The 8,682-nt window shown below is 48.6% G+C and overlaps 1 protein-coding gene across 4 annotated transcripts in view; it reads right to left on the reverse strand.

Moving 5' to 3' along the window:
• Nucleotides 1-8,682, reverse strand: part of LOC118358844 (N(G),N(G)-dimethylarginine dimethylaminohydrolase 1-like) — a 142,597-nt gene that overhangs the window by 51,871 nt on the left and 82,044 nt on the right. The gene's annotated exons all lie outside the window — the stretch shown is intronic.

Raw genomic sequence — 8,682 nt, forward strand, 5'->3', positions numbered from 1 at the left:
TACCGGTTCAGAGTCAATGTGGAGGCTATATACAGGGTATTACGGTACAGAGTCAATGTGGAGGCTATATACAGGGGGTACCAGTACAGAGTCAATGTGGAGGTTATATACAGGGGTACCGGTTCAGAAAATGTGGAGGCTATATACAGGGGTACCGGTTCAGAAAATGTGGAGGCTATATACAGGGGGTACCGGTTCAGAGTCAATGTGGAGCCTATATACAGGGGGTACCGGTTCATAGTCAATGTGGAGGCTATATACAGGGGTACCGGTTCAGAAAATGTGGAGGCTATATACAGGGGGTACCGGTTCAGAAAATGTGGAGGCTATATACAGGGGGTATCGGTTCAGAGTCAATGTGGAGGCTATATACAGGGGTACCGGTACAGAGTCAATGTGGAGGCTTTATACAGGGGTACCGGTACAGAGTCAACGTGGAGGCTATATACAGGGGGTACCGGTTCAGAGTCAATGTGGAGGCTATATACAGGGGGTACCGGTTCAGAGTCAACGTGGAGGCTATATACAGGGTATTACGGTACAGAGTCAACGTGGAGGCTATATACAGGGGGTACCGGTTCAGAGTCAATGTGGAGGCTATATACAGGGGTACCGGTTCAGAGTCAACGTGGAGGCTATATACAGGGTATTACGGTACAGAGTCAATGTGGAGGCTATATACAGGGGGTACCAGTACAGAGTCAATGTGGAGGTTATATACAGGGGGTACCTGTTCAGAAAATGTGGAGGCTATATACAGGGGGTACCGGTTCAGAAAATGTGGAGGCTATATACAGGGGGTACCGGTTCAGAGTCAATGTGGAGGCTATATACAGGGGGTACCGGTTCAGAGTCAATGTGGAGGCTATATACAGGGGGTACCGGTTCAGAAAATGTGGAGGCTATATACAGGGGGTACCGGTTCAGAAAATGTGGAGGCTATATACAGGGGGTACCGATTCAGAGTCAAAGTGGAGACTATATACAGGGGGTACCGGTACAGAGTCAATGTGGAGGCTTTATACAGGGGTACCGGTACAGAGTCAACGTGGAGGCTATATACAGGGGGTACCTGTACAGAGTCAATGTGGAGGCTATATACAGGGGGTACCGGTACAGAGTCAACGTGGAGGCTATATACAGGGGGTACCGGTTCAGAGTCAATGTGGAGGCTATATACAGGGGGTACCGGTTCAGAGTCAATGTGGAGGCTATATACAGGGGGTACCGGTTCAGAAAATGTGGAGGCTATATACAGGGGGTACCGGTTCAGAAAATGTGGAGGCTATATACAGGGGGTACCGGTTCAGAGTCAATGTGGAGGCTATATACAGGGGGTACCGGTTCAGAGTCAATGTGGAGGCTATATACAGGGGGTACCGGTTCAGAAAATGTGGAGGCTATATACAGGGGGTACCGGTTCAGAAAATGTGGAGGCTATATACAGGGGGTACCGGTTCAGAGTCAATGTGGAGGCTATATACAGGGGGTACCGGTACAGAGTCAATGTGGAGGCTTTATACAGGGGGTACCGGTACAGAGTCAACGTGGAGGCTATATACAGGGGGTACCTGTACAGAGTCAATGTGGAGGCTATATACAGGGGGTACCGGTACAGAGTCAACGTGGAGGCTATATACAGGGGGTACCGGTTCAGAGTCAATGTGGAGGCTATATACAGGGGGTACCGGTTCATAGTCAATGTGGAGGCTATATACAGGGGGTACCGGTTCAGAAAATGTGGAGGCTATATACAGGGGGTACCGGTTCAGAAAATGTGGAGGCTATATACAGGGGGTATCGGTTCAGAGTCAATGTGGAGGCTATATACAGGGGGTACCGGTACAGAGTCAATGTGGAGGCTTTATACAGGGGGTACCGGTACAGAGTCAACGTGGAGGCTATATACAGGGGGTACCGGTTCAGAGTCAATGTGGAGGCTATATACAGGGGGTACCGGTTCAGAGTCAACGTGGAGGCTATATACAGGGTATTACGGTACAGAGTCAACGTGGAGGCTATATACAGGGGTACCGGTTCAGAGTCAATGTGGAGGCTATATACAGGGGGGTACCGGTTCAGAGTCAACGTGGAGGCTATATACAGGGTATTACGGTACAGAGTCAATGTGGAGGCTATATACAGGGGGTACCAGTACAGAGTCAATGTGGAGGTTATATACAGGGGGTACCTGTTCAGAAAATGTGGAGGCTATATACAGGGGGTACCGGTTCAGAAAATGTGGAGGCTATATACAGGGGGTACCGGTTCAGAGTCAATGTGGAGGCTATATACAGGGGGTACCGGTTCAGAGTCAATGTGGAGGCTATATACAGGGGGTACCGGTTCAGAAAATGTGGAGGCTATATACAGGGGGTACCGGTTCAGAAAATGTGGAGGCTATATACAGGGGTACCGGTTCAGAGTCAATGTGGAGGCTATATACAGGGGGTACCGGTACAGAGTCAATGTGGAGGCTTTATACAGGGGGTACCGGTACAGAGTCAACGTGGAGGCTATATACAGGGGGTACCTGTACAGAGTCAATGTGGAGGCTATATACAGGGGGTACCGGTACAGAGTCAACGTGGAGGCTATATACAGGGGGTACCGGTTCAGAGTCAATGTGGAGCCTATATACAGGGGGTACCGGTTCATAGTCAATGTGGAGGCTATATACAGGGGTACCGGTTCAGAAAATGTGGAGGCTATATACAGGGGGTACCGGTTCAGAAAATGTGGAGGCTATATACAGGGGGTATCGGTTCAGAGTCAATGTGGAGGCTATATACAGGGGGTACCGGTACAGAGTCAATGTGGAGGCTTTATACAGGGGGTACCGGTACAGAGTCAACGTGGAGGCTATATACAGGGGTACCGGTTCAGAGTCAATGTGGAGGCTATATACAGGGGGTACCGGTTCAGAGTCAACGTGGAGGCTATATACAGGGTATTACGGTACAGAGTCAACGTGGAGGCTATATACAGGGGGTACCGGTTCAGAGTCAATGTGGAGGCTATATACAGGGGGTACCGGTTCAGAGTCAATGTGGAGGCTATATACAGGGTATTACGGTACAGAGTCAATGTGGAGGCTATATACAGGGGTACCAGTACAGAGTCAATGTGGAGGTTATATACAGGGGGTACCGGTTCAGAAAATGTGGAGGCTATATACAGGGGGTACCGGTTCAGAAAATGTGGACGCTATATACAGGGGTACCGGTTCAGAGTCAATGTGGAGCCTATATACAGGGGGTACCGGTTCAGAGTCAATGTGGAGGCTATATACAGGGGGTACCGGTTCAGAAAATGTGGAGGCTATATACAGGGGGTACCGGTTCAGAAAATGTGGAGGCTATATACAGGGGGTACCGGTTCAGAGTCAATGTGGAGGCTATATACAGGGGGTACCGGTACAGAGTCAATGTGGAGGCTTTATACAGGGGTACCGGTACAGAGTCAACGTGGAGGCTATATACAGGGGGTACCTGTACAGAGTCAATGTGGAGGCTATATACAGGGGGTACCGGTACAGAGTCAACGTGGAGGCTATATACAGGGGGTACCGGTTCAGAGTCAATGTGGAGCCTATATACAGGGGGTACCGGTTCATAGTCAATGTGGAGGCTATATACAGGGGGTACCGGTTCAGAAAATGTGGAGGCTATATACAGGGGGTACCGGTTCAGAAAATGTGGAGGCTATATACAGGGGTATCGGTTCAGAGTCAATGTGGAGGCTATATACAGGGGGTACCGGTACAGAGTCAATGTGGAGGCTTTATACAGGGGGTACCGGTACAGAGTCAACGTGGAGGCTATATACAGGGGGTACCGGTTCAGAGTCAATGTGGAGGCTATATACAGGGGTACCGGTTCAGAGTCAACGTGGAGGCTATATACAGGGTAATACGGTACAGAGTCAACGTGGAGGCTATATACAGGGGTACCGGTTCAGAGTCAATGTGGAGGCTATATACAGGGGGTACCGGTTCAGAGTCAATGTGGAGGCTATATACAGGGTATTACGGTACAGAGTCAATGTGGAGGCTATATACAGGGGGTACCAGTACAGAGTCAATGTGGAGGTTATATACAGGGGTACCGGTTCAGAAAATGTGGAGGCTATATACAGGGGGGTACCGGTTCAGAAAATGTGGAGGCTATATACAGGGGGTACCGGTTCAGAGTCAATGTGGAGCCTATATACAGGGGGTACCGGTTCAGAGTCAATGTGGAGGCTATATACAGGGGGTACCGGTTCAGAAAATGTGGAGGCTATATACAGGGGGTACCGGTTCAGAAAATGTGGAGGCTATATACAGGGGTACCGGTTCAGAGTCAATGTGGAGGCTATATACAGGGGGTACCGGTACAGAGTCAATGTGGAGGCTCTATACAGGGGTACCGGTACAGAGTCAACGTGGAGGCTATATACAGGGGGTACCTGTACAGAGTCAATGTGGAGGCTATATACAGGGGGTACCGGTACAGAGTCAATGTGGAGGCTATATACAGGGGGTACCGGTTCAGAGTCAATGTGGAGGCTATATACAGGGTATTACGGTACAGAGTCAATGTGGAGGCTATATACAGGGGGTACCAGTACAGAGTCAATGTGGAGGTTATATACAGGGGGTACCGGTTCAGAAAATGTGGAGGCTATATACAGGGGGTACCGGTTCAGAGTCAATGTGGAGGCTATATACAGGGGGTACCGGTTCAGAGTCAATGTGGAGGCTATATACAGGGGTACCGGTTCAGAAAATGTGGAGGCTATATTCAGGGGGTACCGGTTCAGAAAATGTGGAGGCTATATACAGGGGGTACCGATTCAGAGTCAATGTGGAGACTATATACAGGGGGTACCGGTTCAGAGTCAATGTGGAGGCTATATACAGGGGGTACCGGTACAGAGTCAATGTGGAGACTATATACAGGGGGTACCGGTTCAGAGTCAATGTGGAGGCTATATACAGGGGGTACCGGTTCAGAGGCAATGTGGAGGCTATATACAGGGGGTACCGGTACAGAGTCAATGTGGAGGCTATATACAGGGGGTACCGGTTCAGAGTCAATGTGGAGGCTATATACAGGGGGTACCGGTTCAGAGTCAATGTGGAGGCTATATACATGGGGTACCGTTACAGAGTCAATGTGGAGGCTATATACAGGGGGTACCGGTTCAGAGTCAATGTGGAGGCTATATACAGGGGGTACCAGTTCAGAGTCAATGTGGAGTCTATATACAGGGGGTACCGGTACAGAGTCAATGTGGAGGCTATATACAGGGGGTACCGGTTCAGAGTCAATGTGGAGGCTATATACGGGGGGTACCGGTTCAGAGTCAATGTGGAGGCTATATACAGGGGGTACCGGTTCAGAGTCAATGTGGAGGCTATATACAGGGGGTACCAGTTCAGAGTCAATGTGGAGTCTATATACAGGGGGTACCAGTACAGAGTCGGTTCAGAAAATGTGTCAATATGCGGGGACACCTTTGTCAAGGTAATAGAGATAATTATGTACATGCTGGTAGGGCTATTAAAGGGGCTATGCATAGATAATAACAGAGAGTAGCAGCAGCATAGGGGGGTAGCAAAGAGAACAGTCTATGACTAGTGTGGCTGGAGTCTTTGACAAATTTTAGGGCATTCCTCTGACACCGCCTGGTATAGAGGTTCTAGATGGCAGGAAGCTAGGCCCCGGTGATGGACTGGGCCATATGCACTACCCTCTGTAGTGTAGTGCCTTGCGGTCAGAGGCCGAGCAGTTGCCCTAGCAGGCAGTGATGCAACCCGTCAGGATGCTCTCGATGGTGCAGCTATAAAACCTTTTGAGGATCTGAGGACCCATGCCAAATCTTTTCAGTCTCCTGAGGAAATAGGTTTTGTCGTGCCCTCTTCAAGGCTGTCTTTCTGTGCTTGGACCATGTTAGTTTGTTGGTGATGTGGACGCCAAGGAACTTGAAGCTCTCAACCTGCTCCACTACAGCCCCGTCGATGAGAGTGGGGGCATGCTCGGTCCTCCTTTTCCTGTAGTACACAATCATCTCCTTTGTCTTGACCACGTTGAGGGAGAGGTTGTTGACCTTGCACCACATGGTCAGCTCTCTGACCTCCTCCCTATAGGCTGCCTCATCATTGTCGGTGATCAGCCCTACCACTGTTGTGTCATCAGCAAACTTAATGATGGTGTTGGAGTTGTGCCTGGCCGTGCAATCATGGGTGAACAGGGAGTACCGGAGGGGAATGAGCACGCACCCCTGACCTCTATGTTGAGGATCAGCTTGGCGGATGTGTTGTTAACTACCCTTACCACCTGGGGGCGGCCCTTCAGGAAGTCCAGGATCCAGTTACAGAGGGAGGTGTTTAGTCCCGGGGTCCTTAGTTTAGTGATGGGTTTTGAGGGCACTATGGTGTTGAATGCTGAGCTGTAGTCAATGAATAGCATTCTCACATAGATGTCCAAGTGGGAAAGGGCAGTGTGGAGTACAATAGAGATTGCATGTTGCCTGCAGCTCTGAATGTTGCCTGTAATCCATGGCTTCTGGTTTTGGTATGACACTGTGGGGACGATGTCCTCGATGCACTTATTGATAAAGCCAGTGACTGATGTGATGTACTCCTCAATGCCATGGGAAGAATCCCGTAACATATTCCAGTCTGTGCTAACAAAACAGTCCTGTAGTTTAGCATCTGCTTCATCAGACCACTCGCCTCTGGATGAGCATATTCCTGTTTGCTTATGGCGGAATATAGCTCATTGAGTGCGGTTTTAGTGCCAATTTCATTCTGTGGTGGTATGTAGACAGCTACGAAACAAAGATGAAACCTCTCTAGGCATTCATATCGGCAGACTCAATAGCCTTTGCTTCTCAAATGACCGCCTCGCCTGGTTCACCAACTACTTCTCAGATAGAGTTCAGTGCGTCAAATCGGAGGGCCTGTTGTCCGGACCTCTGGCAGTCTCTATGGGGATGCCACCGTGTTCAATTCTTGGGCCGACTCTTTTCTCTGTATATTTCAATGATGTCGATCTTGCTGCTGGTGATTCTCTGATCCACCTCTATGCAGATGACACCATTCTTTATACATCTGGCCCTTCTATGGACACTGTGCTAACAAACCTCCAAACAAGCTTCAATGCCATAAAACACTCCTTCTGTGGCCTCCAACTGCTTTTAAATGCTAGTAAAACTAAGTGCATGCTCTTCAACCGATTGCTGCCCATACCCTCCCGCCCGACTAGCATCACTACACTGGACGGTTCTGACTTAGACTATGTGGACAACTACAAATACCTAGGTCTCTGGTTAGACTGTAAACTCTCCTTCCAGACTCACATTAAGCATCTCCAATCCAAAATGTATTTAGCAACAAAGCCTCCTTCCCTCATGATGTCAAACTTAACCTCGTAAAACGGACTATCCTACCGATCCTTAAATTCGGCAATGTCATTTACAAAATAGCCTCCAACACAATCAGCAAACTGGATGTAGTCTATCACAGTGCCATCTGTTTTGTCACCAAAGCCCGATATACTATCCACCACAGCGACTTGTATGCTCTCGTTGGCTGGCCCTACATATTTGTCGCCAAACCCACTGGCTCCAGATCATCTATAAGTTTTTGCTAGGTAAAGCCCCATCTTATCCCAGCTCACTGGTCACCATAGCAACACCCACCCATAGCACACGCTCCAGCATGTATATTTCACTGGTCATCCCCAAAGTCAACACTTCCTTTGGCCGCCTTTCCTTCCAGTTCTCTGCTGACAATGACTGGAACGAATTGCAAAAATCACTGAAACTGGAGTCTTAAATCTCCCTCTCTAACTTTAAGCATCAGCTGTCAGAGCAGCTTTCCGATCACTGTACCTGTACACAGCCAATCTATAAATAGCACACCCAACTACCTCATCCCCATATTGTTACTTATCCTCTTGCTCTTTTGCACCCCAGTATCTCTACTTGCACATCATCATCTATCACTCCAGTGTTAATGCTAAATTGTAAATATTTCACCTCTATGGCCTCTATTTATTGCCTTACCTCCCTACTCTTCTACATTTCGGGCGGCAGGGTAGCCTAGTGGTTAGAGCGTTGGACTAGTAACCGGAAGGTTGCGAGTTCAAACCCCCGAGCTGACAAGGTACAAATCTGTCGTTCTGCCCCTGAACAGGCAGTTAACCCACTGTTCCCAGGCCGTCATTGAAAATAAGAATGTGTTCTTAACTGACTTGCCTGGTTAAATAAAGGTAAATAAAGGTAAAATTTGCACACACTGTACACAGATTATTCTATTGTGTTATTGACTGTACAGTTGTTTATGTGTAACTCTGTGTTGTTATTTTTGCAGACACTCTTATCCAGAGAGACCAACAGTAATTAGTGAGTCCATACATTTTGTGACTGGTCCTCCGTGGGAATCGAACCCACAACACTGGTGTTGCAAGCACCACACTCTACCACCTGAGCCATATATCATCTAGATGTCCTCTCTCACTCACTCACTCACTCTCACACACACAGTCTGCATGTCCAATTTGATCATTGGTTGACTTTCAACAGCCTGAGAAAGGCTCATATTCTCTGAACTGCAGAACATCCGATGTTTGCATGGACAGCTGGTGTGAGTAAAGGCTGCTCTGAGATCAGGTACAAAGCTATGAAGAGTTG

Source organism: Oncorhynchus keta, chromosome 26 (assembly GCF_023373465.1).
Source record: "Oncorhynchus keta strain PuntledgeMale-10-30-2019 chromosome 26, Oket_V2, whole genome shotgun sequence".
Lineage (NCBI taxonomy): Eukaryota > Metazoa > Chordata > Actinopteri > Salmoniformes > Salmonidae > Oncorhynchus > Oncorhynchus keta.